This window comes from Blennius ocellaris (assembly GCF_963422515.1).
Source record: "Blennius ocellaris genome assembly, chromosome: 6".
NCBI classification, from domain to species: domain Eukaryota; kingdom Metazoa; phylum Chordata; class Actinopteri; order Blenniiformes; family Blenniidae; genus Blennius; species Blennius ocellaris.
In genome coordinates this window covers 10,091,992-10,110,009 of record NC_137655.1, presented here as the reverse complement: position 1 = coordinate 10,110,009, position 18,018 = coordinate 10,091,992, and positions in this window count along the sequence as shown.

Genomic DNA, 18,018 nt, shown 5'->3' with positions numbered 1-18,018 from the left:
CAGTAATTTGCTGCCAAAAAAAAAAGAAGTGTTTCTTTAGGGTGTGATATTCACAACACTTACAAAATCCATGTGCCAACCTGTCAAAGATGTTACATTAGAACTTGTTCAGTACCAATTACCAGCAGTACTGGAACAAATCCAGCCAGCTGATGCTTCCCAGAACGCTTATACAGATCAAATGTTTTGTTTATAAAGTTAGTTTAAGTTCATGGTGAACATAAACCAGCTATTTGTGTAATTTAACAATTTAATGTGCTTGTTGCTTTGTACAGGAGTTCAGATTACCACCAGCCAGCCATGACAATATTTCTCATAGTATAGGAGTTGAGATGCTATTCCTCATGTAGATCCTTGGTTCAAGATTCATCAGGGAAAAGACTGCTGAATTTAATTTCTCATCTCTGCATCCGTCATCTCTGTGACTGTTATCATCTGCAGACTTGGTAAATAATTTACACTCTTCCAGGCTTCCTTTCGCATGCTGATCATTGAAACAATACCACTGGCATTTGCAAAATATCAGTAAAGATGTACAACGAACCAGGAAATTGTGGATTAAGTCAGTAGACTTTGATCATTTGACCCAGGGGGATCCCCTCCTGTTTGTATTTGATGTCCATTCAATTTATGGTCAGCAGCCCATCTATTAGCACTTATAATTAGCAGACTTTCCTCACAATGAGAATACTCTGGATCGATTAAGAGTTTTGGGGCCTTTGTGCATGACCTTGCATATTATTCAAGTGTGGGATTTTTTCCACTGACCGTGGCTTTGTCAAACAGTCTAAATACTAAATATTCTGCAGGTGCATGTGTGGCGATGGATAGATGTTTATACGTTGGTGTTATATTCAGTTTTATCTGCATATGGAAACTGAACAGATCCAACTTTCCTGTCTAAAAAAAACATCCAGTATGATTTACCCAATACATTTCATTTTAAATGCTACCTTTTTTTTTTTTTCATTTAGCTACATTAATCATAGCTCTTCAGCCTACTGGTCAATAAATGATTTTAAAAAACTAACTTGAACTTCATGTCATCAAAAGTTTTTGTTGTGCAGAAATGGAAGATGATGTTGATTGAGCCATTGCAGAAAAGTCTTTCTAACTTGTTGATTGGAAACAGTTGTGTTGTAGCTTGAGAGAGGTTACTGTGATCAGTTGTTCCACCATCATGTACAAGTACAATCACAATAATCATAGTGCTTCTTATGACCCTCTCACAACAAACCAAGCAGTCACACAGGCATGTAAGGTCTGTAAAGTCTTTACCAATCATAGAGATGCTCAGCACTGCATGTTTGAAGTGTCTCTGCACCATCAAGCCCAATTTAAATAAATGGGTTGTTATCAGGCTTCTGCAGACCTGGATGACAACCCATTTATATGATTCAGGCTTTTTTGGGAGCAAAAAAAATGTATAAAACATGCTGGACAGTGTGTCCACAAGACCAGGGTTGAGGTGAGGATCAGCTACCAGGGTGTATACACATCCTATTGTAATATTTCTTGAACATTCTGTGCCAGAGAGCCTTCATGTTATAATTGTTATAGTTTTGCAAAACTGAGTTTTTCACTTTTATTATTTGTCGGAGCGTGTTTGTATTTTCTTAGCTCTTAGTATTAGAAGCTGCAAAAGCTTGCAACAGATACTTGTAACTTTTGGGCACAGCAGCAGTGAAGGAAGGCATGCAGAGAGCTACTACGCCTGAGGTGAAACCTTTTTCTCAAGTATTTTTAAATACTCACAATGTTTGCTCTGTAGCAACAAATCATGAAATAATATCTGTGTGTATTATTTTCATTTTAGCTGATAAAACAAGTATGATCTTTATGTCCTGTACTGCAATAACATTGACATTCGCTGCTGGGGTTGAGCAAACCTGTGAATTTTGGAAATAGCACATGATCTTTCAGGTGCTGTAGTTGCAAAACACGCAGGTTAATAAGAAATATAACTAATCAACATTGATGATGAACCATTCTGTGTCCCACAAAGCTGTTACAGTGCTTACTGTGCAAAGGCATTTCAAAATATGTGTGTTATGATTAGGCCAGCACAAAGTGAGCACAATGTTAAATTTTTTTTTCATTTGATTTGACAAGTGCAATAAAAAAATCAGGTGTTGGTAGTGGGAGGTGCCAAAGAACTCTCAGGAGATCTTTAATGCCACAGTGAAGCATTTTTATTGACACTTCAGCAATCAAGGATTGATAGAATGGTCTGCAGTTAGTTGTCAGTTCTATCAAGGGTGTCCTCTTATGGCATGTTGATTAAAGAAGAAGAAGAATTCATAACTATGACTCCGGTGTGTGCTCTTGTCTTTTGAACTCAACAGCGCTTCTCTAATAGACTGTACGTTTTCTAGCGTATCATCTGAATCATGTGGAAACATATTTTATTTCTCATAATCAACTAATACTGAGTGGACCAAAAACAACAAAGAAGGACTGCTTGAAGGAATGTTCACAGCATAGTGTTAGCTGCGTGGAAACATAAGTGGTATTATTCCATAAAAACAGCACCTGCTATGGGTCTAACATAAAAAAAATACATTGTTTTCAGGGTTTTCTTGGGGGGGGGGGGTTTGTTTTGTTTTGGGGTTTGTTTGTTTTTTTTTCAAAAAATTGCTGTCTGAACAGAAAACTTTACTGAATCATAAATGTAAAAACTATGCTTTTTTATGTAGACAGGTCCTTGGCATGTGGTAGGCAATTCAGTTGCATGTTTATGGTTTTTGACACAAAGATTGAAAAATGTTTGTATTTGCTTCAAGTTAGGCTTTGCCGAGCACACAAGCTGATAAATTGTATGCAGTTTTCCAAGGTATAGTTGAAGGCAGTTTTTACAATTTACTGATGTTGTTCTCCTTTCGAAACATCACATAAGTACCTTCAGTGTGCACTCTCAGTGCAGGTGACTGTCAAGTTATCACAAATCAGCACCTCTTAGTCTCAAACTGAGCTTGGAAAAGCGACAACAGTCATGCAGTGACTGCTGGACTGAGGAAAAGATCTTTGTTTCATGGTTGGTTGAAGTCTCCACACACATCTATGATCATGAAGCCTAAGTCATGATTAAAAAATAAGATCTATTCAAATGGCTAAAATGAGACTGCTTTGCAAGGGGGCATGCCTGAAGAAAATGAGAGCAGAACCATTATTCCTGGGAGGAGAAAGTTTGGGTGACACGTGATACAAATGCTCTTCAGATGTCTTTCTGAGAACATTTACTGTCCCAAGCATGGCCAAGTGGGATATGGCCCCAAGGTCAGCCCTAGACCCACAGGAGAGATTATATCTCTCAGCTGGCCTGGCATAACTCCTGGTCCCCAAGGATAAACTGGAGGAAGTAACAGGGGACTGTTTGAGCTTACTGTCACTCCATTTTGTTCCGTGAACTAAGCAGGTGGGACGATGGATGGCTGTTTCCTGAATTACTGCAATTGCATAACTAGCTTCTTCCTTTTTTATTATGCTGTTTTTCAGAATAGACTTTAATGAGTTTAATGACCCACAGTTTAAGATTAGTGCTAAATCAGCATAGATATAATGCAGCTGGTATGAAAAAAAAAGTATGATCAGTCTAAACTTCAACTAATTGAAACTAGTACAAGTTACGAATAAATTACCTGCTGCTGTAATTCATTTGGCAATGAAAAACTTCTACCAGCTCGTACATCTTTCCTCTGAATGATTTTTAGTGCAAATCATTACACATTAAAAATTAACAAGTTTGACTGGCCACTCTGATACAGTAGCTCAGCGTGTTGATTTAAAATACAAGGGAAGTGACCACAGCTGAGATCAATATAAAGAAATAATTCTGCATATTTTGTCTAATAAATTCTGCATGAAGATTATATCAGGCCCACACCACTTTCTTTATTTTAGCCCTGGGGGGGCCCAGTGTAACACACCAATGCATAGAAACAACCATCAGCAACAGGAATTCTAATGTGAAATGAATCCAAAGTAAAATATTGCATTCTGGATTATATGGTGCTAATATGCAGCAAAAAATAGGAATCGAGCATCAAGACCTGTGGTGTGAACGTAGCCTAAGATTGCCCTTGATTATAAATGTGTATCCTTTTGTGTTTGCCCTCTGAAAGCCTGGTAAATGGACTGGATGTACCCTGCTTTTGCCCTGACTCCAAGTTTTGGTGAGGCAGATTAGGAAATAAATGCATGAATGGATTTTCATCATTTGTGTACCACGATTCAATGTAGAGTGGATTGTATGGTCAGATCATGCTGCAGCTGAAGGAATGCATATGTATGTATATTGAAAGACGAGATACATTTTAGCCTAAATCAAAATTATTTTGCATCCAAAAATGGGGGAAAAAAAGAGCTGTAACCCAGCTGGAAATATGTATATTGCTCCCAATGGATTGACAGCACTTTGCAGAGCAGAAGCCTTCATTGGTGCATGAACGTGTGTGATTGGACGAATGCAATTAACGATGTAAAGCACTTTGAGACTGCTCACACTGTTGAAAAGTACTATATATAAGTAAAGTCATTCAGTCATTACCATACTGACCTTACACCAATAGGTCATGTTTGGAGGCTACCAAGAATCTTCAGCAAAGAGAACTTCATAGGAATCAGTTGTGAACATTGGTATGACATGCTGCCATAAGCTTGTGCAAAACAGGAAAAAATCCTAACTTGTTCAGTTCCAATCCAGGCCACTCAAAGAAAAAGGTGGACATACAAAATGGTGACTCACTTACTTGACTTACTTTCCCTGAGGCCCATGGTTTTAATACAGAATTAAGAACTTATAGAGATTTACTAACGCTGCTCACACCGATGGAGTATTACAACCTTTTGTTAGGTACAAGTTTTGATGTACAATGAGCATGCAATCCTCGCTCTATTAAACTTAGCATTCTGAACTGATTACTTTTTGGCTTGTTAAAGTAATTTCAATAATATCTTTTTTTGCACTGTGATGCAAACAAGGACAGAATTCCCTGATATGTATCCAATGTCTGATAATCAACTGCTTCCATGCCATGTTATTGGTCTTGTTTATCTGAGTTTCAACAGGTTTGTCTTGTGTCTTTGACTGTTCACCGTCGTACCTGTATCATGTATTGTCTGTTAAGAGCCACATCTGTATACACAAACAAACAAGATTGTGTATACAGGGTGTCAATTTAGTCTGTCTGTGTGGTGTAATGTTCTGTCTGGTTCTACGTCGAGGTTCATTGTTGTTGTTGTGCTGGGTGTCTGCCCTGTTAATAAACTTCACCCACCTTCTCCTTTCAGCCATCATGTTGCTCTACCCTCCATGTATTTCAACTTCATAACTCACCTTCATTTTTGTCACTCGTGTCTTTTCAAGTTACCTTCTCCTATATATTTGAGTTTGTCCATGTGTCCAGTGTAGACTCATTAAGCTGTTCCTTCTTGTCTTGGTTCTTGTCTGGCTCTTGAATTGTTCCCAATCTGCTTTTTCACCATAGATGTTATTTATAGTTGGCATTTTTTTTGTTCTATTTGTTTTTGTTTGTTTCTTTGCACTCTACCATCCAATGTGATGTGTAAAATTTCAGGTTTTTCATGTCGTGTATATTTTTTCTAAACGAGCTCCCAAATGTAAACCTTTCAAAACAAGTTTGTTATTGTTGCTACACATTATTAATTTGCATGTATCGTCTTGACATGGATTTACTTGAGGGGCCCACCACTTTGTCAGCATTGACTTTGTAATATTGATTTTCTAATGTGGGCAAGAAACGGAAATCGGTACAGATTTGTTCATGTCTATAAATGATCAGATGGATTGATGTTGGACATTACAGACTCTGCAATAGGCTGTACTCAACATACATTTAAACTGTGTCTTTTATGCTCTCTGTCAGCTTTACAGACCCGATATCTGAGTTAGGATGTGGAATTAAAAGCCTATCGCGCAGTGAAGTGAAGTGGCTACAACAGCTTGATGTTTTTCTTTCCTATCACCTATACAACCTTCATAGAGCCATAAAACCCTTACTCAAAGACCCCGCATCTGAAAGAAGATAAGAATATCATGATTTGAGGACTAATATACATGTTTTTCAAACTTGGTTTATGATTTTGTCCTTTTTTTCTTATCTGTGTGCAGATCATTACAGATAGATCGATATTAATGCTGTTCAGTGTGGAGGTCATTCGTCAAAGTAACGCTGATAGAGAAATATTTCATTTTGATTGTCACCTTCTCATTTAGCTGTGTTGTTCTTCAAGTAAAAGGCTTTTACGAGACACTAGTGAGCATTGCTGGAGAGCAAACAATCAGATTCTATATCTCCTATTCTGTAGTATATGTTCTATTTGTAAGCACAAAGTTTTTCTATTTTTCTTTGATATGTGATCTGAATTAATCATGTTATATGTGCAACAAAAGGTTGGTAAATAGACATAAAATAGCATGTTTTACCATTCCTATCCTAAACTATACTGTGAAATTAAATCATTTACTTTCCAGAGAAAAAGAACCATAACTATGACTCACTTTTGGACTTGTATGTTCTAATATGATTACACAGTCACTTACACCAGTCACCACCTCCCTGCTAGACTAGACCTGTGGCCGAGCCCACCTAAGCGCGTGTGTTTGTGTGCGGATGTGTCTATATCTTCACGTGTATATTTTTTCTAAACGAGCTCCCAAATGTAAACCTTTCAAAACAAGTTTGTTATTGTTGCTACACATTATTAATTTGCATGTATCGTCTTGACATGGATTTACTTGAGGGGCCCACCACTTTGTTGATGCAGTTTTGTGTGCATCATGCAGCTCTCACTTTTTATTCAAAAATATTCAGACTTGGGAGGAAGAAGTCTGAACATAGTTTGAACTTGCCAAATAAAAGATCAACATTTCAGTACTTCTTAGTATGCTTTGGCCTTTGGTCTCAGAATTGTGGTTCTTTAAAACATGTTGAATGTTGGAAGGACGCATCAGAACTGCAGAGAGAATCATTCTGGCCTCTGGACTGTTTTTTGTACCCTGCAGGGCCTTGGTGTTGTAATATGTGCACCACTGGGAAGGCATTTTCTGCATTGAAGAGTTTTCGCTCCAGTTTGTGGGTACAGTGACAATCAAACAAGTGCTTCTCTCTTCTGAGTCCTTGCACTGATTTGAACTACAGAATGGTATTACTGAAATTTTAAAAAGTCAAATCGCATCCAATATTGGTCGTCAACCTGCTCATCCTAACAAGATCTCTGTGGTTCTTTGAGATCTTGGCTTTTGGCAGAGTTGGTAAAAGCTCCAAGCTGTTTTATAATTTCATGATAGAAACGTCATGCATTATCAGCTTTAACTGTGAAATGTACCAGAATGGAGTGTTTGTTGCATTTTTGTAACTCCTGTTTGTCCTTTCTAAACTAATTCCAAACTCAAAAGTGATGTGTATTCGTTTCTTACTTTCAAGAATGTTAAGCTTTTTAAATTAAATGTGACTGCAGTGTGATTTTATTTAGTCTACAGCTAATATAAAATCCACTTTGTACAATTTTTGGAAGATTATACACAGTGTCTGCAGCACTTGCAGATTTTTCTCACCAGTTACCGATACTCATTGATGTAGCCAGTAAATGATATCCTGTGATAATTTTTATATAGAAATGGACGGTCTCGGCATCTTGACTAATCCAGAATTTGAATGTCTGGTCATACACAGTTGTGGTTATTCAAATGTTTGATTTTACAGGGAGCTTTCTTGTAGGCATGCATTTCTCTCATGAGGTTCAATTCTCAGCGTTCTCAGTGTTTTGGGCGAAAGGCCACAAAATATCATTAAAGTAAAATAACTGGGTGTTGTAGCAATTTATTTCTGTACTACTAAATATTACATAAATTGTTATGACAGTGCTGAAGAGCCTTGTGTAGATAGGTGACTGTCATGTCAAGATTTCATTTTACTCTCTGTTTGTTTTGTATACACAACTTCTTCACAGATGAATTGCGGTTGATCATTCTCCACTGCATTTGCCATAAGTGTTTTGTCTGCGAAAAGGTTATGGTAAAGCAAGAAACATTCATTGTGGTTGCTTGAGTTGAACAAACCATTTATTATTTTCCTCAGGTCATAGTATGAACTTGTAGCTCCTTTGTACAATGAGAGTATATCTGATTTATGTGTAATGTTATAACGATGTGAAGGGAAAACACTGTCTGACACATGAAGAACCCAAAGCTTTAAAATCCAAATGGGCAACAGAGAAAATATTATTCTAAAAAATGTATATTTAACCCATTATCAGTAGTCAGTGTTGAGTCAATTCTGCATAAAGGAAGAACATCAAGAGAAGCAGAGTGGGGGGCAGAAAAATGAAACATGGCCCACATTTTAACCGGTTATCCATCAATCACAGCAGGCCATTAGGCAAGGCAGCAAGCCACAACAGCAATCTGTCAGCATCCACAACCGCTATCAACACAACTCATGCAAGATATAAACAACAGAAATGGCAGAGCAAAGACGGCCAGAGAGGATCTTGACGGCCAAACCAGAAACCTGCTGTGCAACCGGTCATCGACTGACAAAGTCTCTCTGAATAATCAGCTGAGCGCAGCGCTGCCGATGCAACAGGGCACTCGTGTTCCTTCTCGACAGTTTCTTCTGACTGCCTTTCAAGCTACGAATGACTTTCAAGAAACAGATGGTGCAATGTCTGCGGATGCATCCTGGTCGCTCAACAACAATGCAATTGGAATGCAGATTGCAGTTTTAGCTATAGTCACATTTCAGGAGGCACAATTATTGTGGAAGTATGAACACTGTAATTGTTGGTGAGCTGAAGAAGCCAACATTTGTTTCTGTGTGTCTGTCTGTGTCTTGAGAATGGTGTTTGAAGGTTGTGAAAACAAATACATTTCCACAGTCAACTCTAAAACAAGGAGGAGTCTTGGGTTTAATTACCAATCACACCCGCAGGAGTATACCAGTCCACTGTCTGAATAATAAACTCGAAACAAAAAGTTTACACAATATTCAAAAGAAGATGCAATGACTTTCAGGTTTAAGTGTAGATAACAGAGCAAATTGTGGAGAGTAATATATTGCGGCTTTTTGTGAAAAATATGATGTCATATTCGGATTTGATGGCAAAGGGCTTGTTATGCATTAGATTTCATTGGATTTTATCTGAGTATACGCTGCATTATGGGTCAGTCCGGACACAACACTGCTTCTTTGTACCTCAGCAATATCAGATTTGGATCGTTGTTTTGAAACTAATTTGATGGAAAAGAGGGGCACACAGAAGCTCATTACTTGCTTGAAGGAAAGGACGAGGGAGGAACGTGTGCAAGCAGTGAGACCAATGGGCCACACTTGTGAACTTGGAAGTTGCATAGGGGCAAGGACATAGAATGACATTTTATTTTGAGTTACAACCCAATGGAAAAAGTTAAAGACAGAGACAAATAGTTCTATTTGTGTGAGCAAGGAACCTGGATCTCTGTGTACTAATGAAGCAGTCTGATTCCTCGCTCTGAGTTGGAAGGAAAGTGATCTGTTGTCACCTTGAAAATCCCCTAATGGCATTCATACTAAGAGGGACTTCTACCAGAAATAAACTGCTAACATCCCCTTTTGTTACTCCCAAGGTTTCTGCTCCTCTTCACTCTGCATCAAACTCCACATGCCTGCTCATCACAAACATTTAGATACTGAACCTTCTCCACTCAAATCTATGCATATTTACCTCATGCCACTGCCACGGGCTGCTCCTTTAACTGGACTGCATTATCCATTCCTGTTCATTGCAATGTTCATAGACATGGTTTGGACTGAATCCTTGAGATTAATTTGCTGATAATATTAAAAAACACTGTACTGGATTACATTAGTTTCAGGTTACATGAGGATGATTGGGACTCACGGGAATGACCCCTTTTATTACATTTCCCCCCTAATGCAAGCACTATCATGATGCAATTTTGTTTACAATTTTAGAATCCAATAAAGGCTTGTTTCCATTTTCTTTTCTTTTTTCAAGACATAATAAAAATGAGCAGTATGTTCATATATTAAGTTCCTGGCAGGCTTCACAGTGTTGGATTTTACACACTGACAGGAAGGCCCTTGAGGTTTGCTTCTTTGGGAAAACTGAATTAAATTAGGCATGAAAAGTAAATTTTGTTGAGTTAATGGCTGTTGCCTCTCTAATGTAAAAATAAAAAAATAAATATTGTGGCTATGATTATGAATGAATGTATTTTAAACATTTCAACAAGCTGTATCGACCAATCAGTACATAAGAGTATATAATGAGGGTTCTCACATGTATTTCAGTACATTTTAAAACACTTTGATGCCCACTTGTGTTTACTTTGGAATGATGTTTTATTTATCAGAAAGTAGATCTGTCAGATCTTTTATTTAAATGTTATTCTTAATATATCATGCAGTGTTTGATCAGATTCTATTTGTGTCTTTGTGTTTTTAACCATTATAGTTCAGATTAATGATACAATTTTGAAGCTCAGTGTTTCTAACTAGCAAAAATTGGCTTTAACATTCATAACTGATTTTGATATGTAATCCCAGAATATCCCTGCCCATTTTCCAAATAATGGTGGAGGAATTTAACCATGCTGCTTTTAGAATGCTGTGATTGTTTGTGCTGGCTCACAGTCACATGGTTAGTTTACTGAAACACTTAAAAACAATGGCATCAGACTTTTTCTTCCTTTCACAATCCAACAGCATGAACCAATTCATCATAGAAATTTATTTAATCCACTTTTTTTTTTCTTGCTCCATTTGTCCTATTGATCTGGATGTAAGAGGTTAGGCATGAATGCTCCTGTATACCTGTGTTTAAATGATTAACTAAAAGGTTCACCGTTGCTTTTCGTGGCACCGCTGAACAAAATGGGGTGACTAATAAAAGCTTCTCTGTTTAGCTTGCAAACACTCATGTTTAATATGTGGGTTTTCAAATGCAAAATTGGGATGGAGGACATGCATTCTGCAGCATTTCAAGCAATAAAGTGTGAGTTCAGCCAGCTGGTTGGTGTGGGTCAGGGTAATACACGTTAAATTCAGTTGGCTTCACTGACCACATATACTTTGCCGCTTTTGTCTTCTTTTTTTTTCCCCAGTCTATAAGCCTTTTTTTCATATGAAACATTTTGACATGTCACAGTTGGAAAAGCACCAGGGTAAATAGTAAAATTAATGATGGATGACTTCCATTTTGCCATTTCGGCTTCAAGGTCATGCTACGGTGAATGCTGCCTCATTTTCATGGCTCTCAAGGCTTATACTGTGGACCCCGAGTACACTAGCGCAATTGTTATTGTTTTTGCTAACACCTCTAGTTGTGCTGCTGTGGGCATGCTTGCTCTGTAACCTTGCTGAAGTTGATGACATGTATAAACTGTAGCGCTCAGTACAGAGGCAGACATCCTTTTAGTTTCGCATAAGGGAAGAAACCCCAGGCTCACATTTATCTTTTATGGAAGATGAATGTCCATAAAGATCCATGCATCACACCAACATAAACAAACATTTTGTTTTTAGAAACATTTTTGAAAATGTTACTTTGGATCCATTTAAAGCTTAAAAATGTAAGAGTCATTTCATTTCTGTCTTTGTGTGTGTATAGCAATTTAACAAGTTTGTCCTTTCTTCAGCCATGTTTGATGGGTGTTGATAACCACCAGGCTATAAAAAAATCACCATATATTACTTCACCCTCATGAATAAAGCAGCTGTCTGTGTTAATGTTGGACTTCAACCAAAGTGCTAAAAACAGACTGCTATGATTCAGAGGTGAGCTGCTCTAAGATCATAAGGAAAACCCTCTAATCACCCTCATCTCTTTGGCAAGTGATTGCATTATTTAATTAATTACTGTCTGTTCGCTTGTCACATTATTCTATCACTACACTTACATTCACTTTGTGACTCCTTCCCCGTTGAGCATTTTACTTCTCACCAACACGAAAGACACTGATTCTTGGCATTGCTTTGAGCTGGAGCATATCAGCATTGACACTGGGAGAAGGGCAGGACATACCCTGGACAGGTTGCCAGTTATCCACAGAGCAATTACACAGACAGCTAATGATCCAGCACAGACAAATGACCAACTACAGTCTATTTAGAGTCACCATCTAATGCATTATGGAAGGGAAATTCAAAAAGATAAGAAATGCAAAATCTTTATGAAGTGGCCTAAGGCCTTGAGTCAAAAGGTTTGATATGTTGTGCAAAAGCGGCGCTGCTTTGAATGATGTACAAGATATAAATGAGATGAACATAGAGTAAACATGACATGTGAAAAACAAACCATTAAACATTTTTGGAATATTGTTAATTTTGTGTTTCACAGCAGCTACATAAAAAGAAAAAAAAATATGAGAGAAGGCTGTGTTTCCTGTTGTATTGCATCCAGTCTTCATGTCACAGCAATCAAGGGGAATCAGAAAAGTGAGAAGAGTATGTTTTTATTCTGGAGTTTTTACCAAATGTTTTCTGTTGGCAAAAGGTGTGACTGCAGACAGGCCAGTTCATATCCCGGAGTCGACAGTGAAGCTCTGCAGCTGAGATCAAGTGAAGTATAGTTTTGTCTTGCTTTTTAGAGTGAAGGTCTGGATGGGATCAGATTACCTAATCTTGTTGGGATAGATTGGTTGGCCGTTATTGTTGTTTCAAAAAAAGAAGCCAAAGTATTTTCAAATGGAGGTTTTATTTACATATTGGTGATTTCTTTAGATATGAAGGTCACAGGCATCCATTGTTGATGTACGACCTTGTCATACAACGACAGACTGTAATATATATTTTCTGAGCCATCACATTATGAACTGAAACAATACATTATCATATTACTGCATCTGTAAGTCAGCAAATAAGCTCCACAATCATACATTTCACATTAAACATCTCATATATTGTGAATCAGGATATTTTGACTAATCACTATATCCTGTGTAAATGCATATTCTCGATGGTGTTGTTATATTTGTTTGTGAGGGAATGCACCAACTGCCATGACTTAGTCATTGAAAGTCCATCCAGCTCTTGAACCTGCTTCATCCACACCAGAGACTCTCGAGCTTCTGCCCTTCCTAGTTGACTTTGAAGGAAAATCAGGACAGAGAGAAAAATATCACTTGCTCCATTTTAGAGTCACTAACTTAGCTTACATCTTAGTGTTATAAGAGGAAGCCATGGTAGCTAAAGACTGATGGTTCTTGCTACTGTACTCTTTTATCCCATGAAAACTACAATCTTTACTTTCCCATTGACTCTCTTTTTTTTATGCGTACCCCCCTCCCCCGTGTTTATTGTAGCTTTTTATTATTGTCTGTCCTTGTTTTAACCTGATAAGACATTGCACACGACATCAGAGTTTTGATAGCAAATTACAGAATTGATCCAGAGCTCAGCAGGCAATTATCAGCACAGAACCATAGCGCATATCAATGAGCCCAGGCAAATAGGCGAGCAAAAAAATAAAAATAAAAAGGGAAGGGAAACGTTCCTGCGCCACAACCAATATCCTTTGATATGAGACTGGTTATGTCAGTGAGTTTGTGTGTGAGCAGATCCAGATCATCACTGCTTTTGATTTCACGGGCTGAAAACAATTTCTGACCCTTCTGAGAAGAAAAAAATTATCATCTACAGCTCGTTTGACTTGTCCCTCTCTCTTACTATCCCTCTGTGATAGCCCCCTCCCCCCATTCATAGACAAGCATTTATGCTGCATCTTTACAGATACAGCGGGCACAAACCCAGAGTGAAAGCAGACAAGCGCGCTCTCAGTATCGACAGTCTGATCATTCCAACAAGGACACTGCAACAATGACGCTATTCAGTAACATTGCTGGGAAGTTGGTAGTCCCTGCTTGTTGATGGGTGACTTCTGCTTTCCCCTGTCTATTGCCAGTTCTTCTGTCTTTGGCTAACGGCCTGTCAATTTCCAGAAGGCAATTAATATTCTTTAGCTGAGTAGAAGCTTTAGTTTTAGGCTGATCACGTGGACCACTCACTGACTGCCACCTCCCCGATCTTACAAGTCAGATAATTACCATACCTATTTGGATGTTGCTGAGGAGTTGTGTATGTGTTTGTGTTTGTGTGCCTTGGCGTGTGCATGTGTTGGCCTGCTGCCACAGCCTGTGAAAAGAAGCTCCATAAAGTGGATCTGCCACTATGCGTTAGAAACACGGGATACCAAGACGTGCAAAAAATTATATATATATATATATATATCAGATATGGAGCACGGATCAGATAGTCCATGCTCCATGGACAGATTCACATGCAGACAATATCTCCTTGTTTTCTTTTTTGTCGTGGATTGCTGCTGTTTTTGAGATAGTATATAGAGTAGCACACAAATTTCATTAGTGTCTTGGGTAATTATGGCAGATCTAATCAAAAGCTGCCATATTCCTGTGGTTAATGGGCTCTGTGTAGAGACTGCTGAGGTGAAGGGCTTGCTGAAAGGTCAGATGACTCACTCATGTTGCTGACCCCCCCCCCCCCCCCCCCCCTTCAACTCTACCTCCACACACCTCTTAAATCTAAATCAGTTATAGGAAGCATGGCCATTCATTAGCTCAGTTATCCAGCAGCTATCTCTTTCATCTCACCCCTTATGTCCTCACCACTGCATGTTGCTGCCCCTTCGTTTTCGATCCTTACCTTGGTAGAAACACTCAACATGTACTTGCTTGAACTGGTGGCAAACTGCTATTGGACCTGTCCAGCTTCCACAGACACAGCAACCTCCAGACTTCTCCTTCAACTCTCCATCCTCCCTCCTCCACTCTGAAACCATCAGCATCCTTCGATGTCTCCCGGTCCTGTGTCTCCCTTTCTGTTTTTTTTGTCCTCCTCCGCTGCCAATCAGCAAGGCATTTTTCACAGTGCTACTTGCGGCTGAGGAGAATGACAGTGTCACGGTGTGTGTGTGTGTGTGTGTGTGTGTGTGTGTGTGTTTGTGTGTGTGTGTGTGTGTGTGTGTGTGTGTGTGCGCACGCGCGCACACATTTGGGCAACAAAGCCTTGCACTAAGCCGAGGGCAGCTCCAAGGTCCCCCCCGAGGCAGAGCTGAGATTGAGTTCATTATTCAGTAGCAGTGGGCTCCAGCTGTGTGAGGAGAGAGCTGGTGAGCAGCTCTGTCTGTGTTGTGGCTCCTCCAAACCGGCAAGGCTCCACTGGGAACCAGCAGAAAATAACATAAAAGAAGACGGAGACTGTCACATTAAGAAGCACTTTTAAAGAATTTGTTGATAAAGAAGAGTTTAATAGTCAAAATACATTTTTGTTTCGCCCTTTTTCCATTGCCATTTCATCATATAGATTATCATGTACTCCTGTTGTGTGATATGATGCACACATGGCACAGCACTTAGCCAGAAATCTTATGTATCCCTAGATGGCAGTAGTAAGTTAGACATCAGTGCACCACTTGCCACAGGAAAGAGTGGGTCTCTCAATGTGTGTGAGCATGTATCTGCTTGTTTGTTTTCCCTGGAGGTTGATAAAGTGTGTTGGTGTAATTTTAAAAATAAATTTAAACAAAAAAACTAATAAAAGAAGAAAAAAAATATATATACAGTATTTCCCACAATAGTTCCGGTGTCCTGCTGTTTCCTGCTTACAGGACCTGGGTTTCTCCTTCACTCATGAATAAATACAGATTGCAGGAACGGTTTTTTTGCAGTTCTCACACAAAGGCAATTAACTTGGAATTGCTTTGTTGAAACTGCTCCACAAACAGCTTAGTACTTGCACAGGAAATGGCATCACAGCAGCTCTGTATTTGCAAGAATTAAATGTATGATGTTCATCTCCCCTGAGATGTGTGGTGAGGAGCAATCAGATCTTACACAATAACATGTTTATTCATATTAACATTTGATGCTGATGGACTCCTGCGCGAAGTGATATTTAGCAGAATGGGGGGGGGGATCCATATTCGGTGGAGGAAACCATCCCACTGTTTTACTTACAGCTAGCTGACCGTGATTGAGGCCCCTAAATCAATTGGATGGGAGCATTTTCCCACTGAAACACAATTATTGAACAATCTCTGCCACAAATCCCTCACTAACTACCTCAAAAGCAACAACAGTGCAGAAAAAGAAATGTGCAAGTCATTTCCAGCGTCACAAGAAAGTAGTGATTCATGCAGCAAATGGCCTGTCATCCCACTGTTTGATTAACAAGCGCTAAGACCCTGGGGAGCACCTGTGTATCCTCATCACTTTACAGCTCTGGCAGAAGACCTCGCTTGCCCTCACTGCGAGTCAGAACCAACTTCCAATCGGCCGGCCTCCCGCTCTTTGACTAATAACTGTCATGAGAAACAAAATGCACGTCAGACTGGATTTGTCCGGAAGTTTGCAACTCATTCCTCATTTTATGAAATTGCTTTTGACTTCTGAGCCGATTCCTGTGGTTAACTCAGCTTGTGGATAACTATGAGGAAATAAGCTGCAGCTAGGAAAACCACAACGCCAGCAATATAAGCCTGATAATGAGCTTGCAATGCTGACAGGGTCAAGCGAGGTCAATAGCTACTGCTAATTTGGGAGAATGGCGTCTCCAATTGATGGCTATGATAAATGCGGTGCGAGAACTAGTCGGGTAAACGACAGTGGCATCACTCACGTCAGTCAGCGAGTGGAATGCCGGGGGCTCAGTGCAAGAAACCGACCCACAGAGCGTCACTTTGCACAGATGTATGACCCCAGTGTCAAGAGACTCTGTAGCTGCATGTCCGTGTGTGCATGTGATAGGCAGACAGACCCTATCCAGACCTATATGTCGGGACCTGTACCGTAAGAGACTGACACGTGATGCATGAGTGACCCATTAGGCTGCCCTAGCCCTTGCTATTCAGTTGTTGGGCTGCCACTGGCTCTTGATTCCCTCTGACACATCTGTACTCCAGCCAAGCCTGCCAGACCACGCTGAGCATCATTCCCATTGACAGGTGTGTAACTCCCTTTTACCTCAGATTTACCAAAAGGGCAATAAATGCGAAGCTGATGTGTTGTTTTAGAGGAGGGTACATTTTTCTTTTGTTTTTTTATTAAGGGCAGAGGTGAAAAGAAGAGGCAGATAAGTACACTATATTCTCGTTGAACAGCGACTGTAGTGTTAGCGCATATGAATCATTCAGATCACAAGTACAGCACTTTATAATAGTCAAAAAATGTTTTTAAAAAGTTGAAGCGGTTCAGTCAAAATGTGTCGGTGATGATTGTGATGGGAAAAAAAATGCTGTCTGCTCTCAGCATTCAAAGGAAAAAAAGAAGAAGAAAAAAAGAAAGCCTCATGAAATTATTCATTTGCGGATTTTTTGCCTTTCTTTTCTTTGAGAGGCAGGAAACAGTGAAACGCTTGCAGTGAGACAAAGCTGAAGCTCAACGTGAAATGGCCTTGAAGACATGGACTTGCTCAAGTCTTTGTGATGACTACATAATAAAACGTGACAGATTGTTCTGCATGAAAGCTGCTAATGTTACCATCTCATCCGAGATACAGCTCTTTGTCACCTTAAAGAATGTACTGCTTAATGAATTAATTTATGGAGTGACAGGGCACCTCTGCTCATGTTTGAGCTGCACTAACCGTTTTGTAAAAGCGTAAAAGTGATCTCACGTGCATTATGTAAACAATTCAAAGACAATAATTTCACCGCTGCTATCAAACACCGCCAACAGGTCAAACAATAGTTATTAATAGAGACTATAGGCTAGGGGATTTCACTCGTCTTTACATATTCGTACAAGGTCTATTGCATGATAGCAACAGCTTATTTTCTTTCCTGAAGCGTAATACAATAATTCATGAAGATAACAAAGTCTTGGGAGTCTTTAGAGAAGACGGTTGGCTTGACTGTTCTCATACATTGACCAGAATGTGGACATTGTTCTGTGTGGGAAGTATTCATGACGCATCATTTTTTTTTTCACCACAGAAATTAAGGGCTGGTGAAAATGCAGACAGGGAAACAAATCCAACC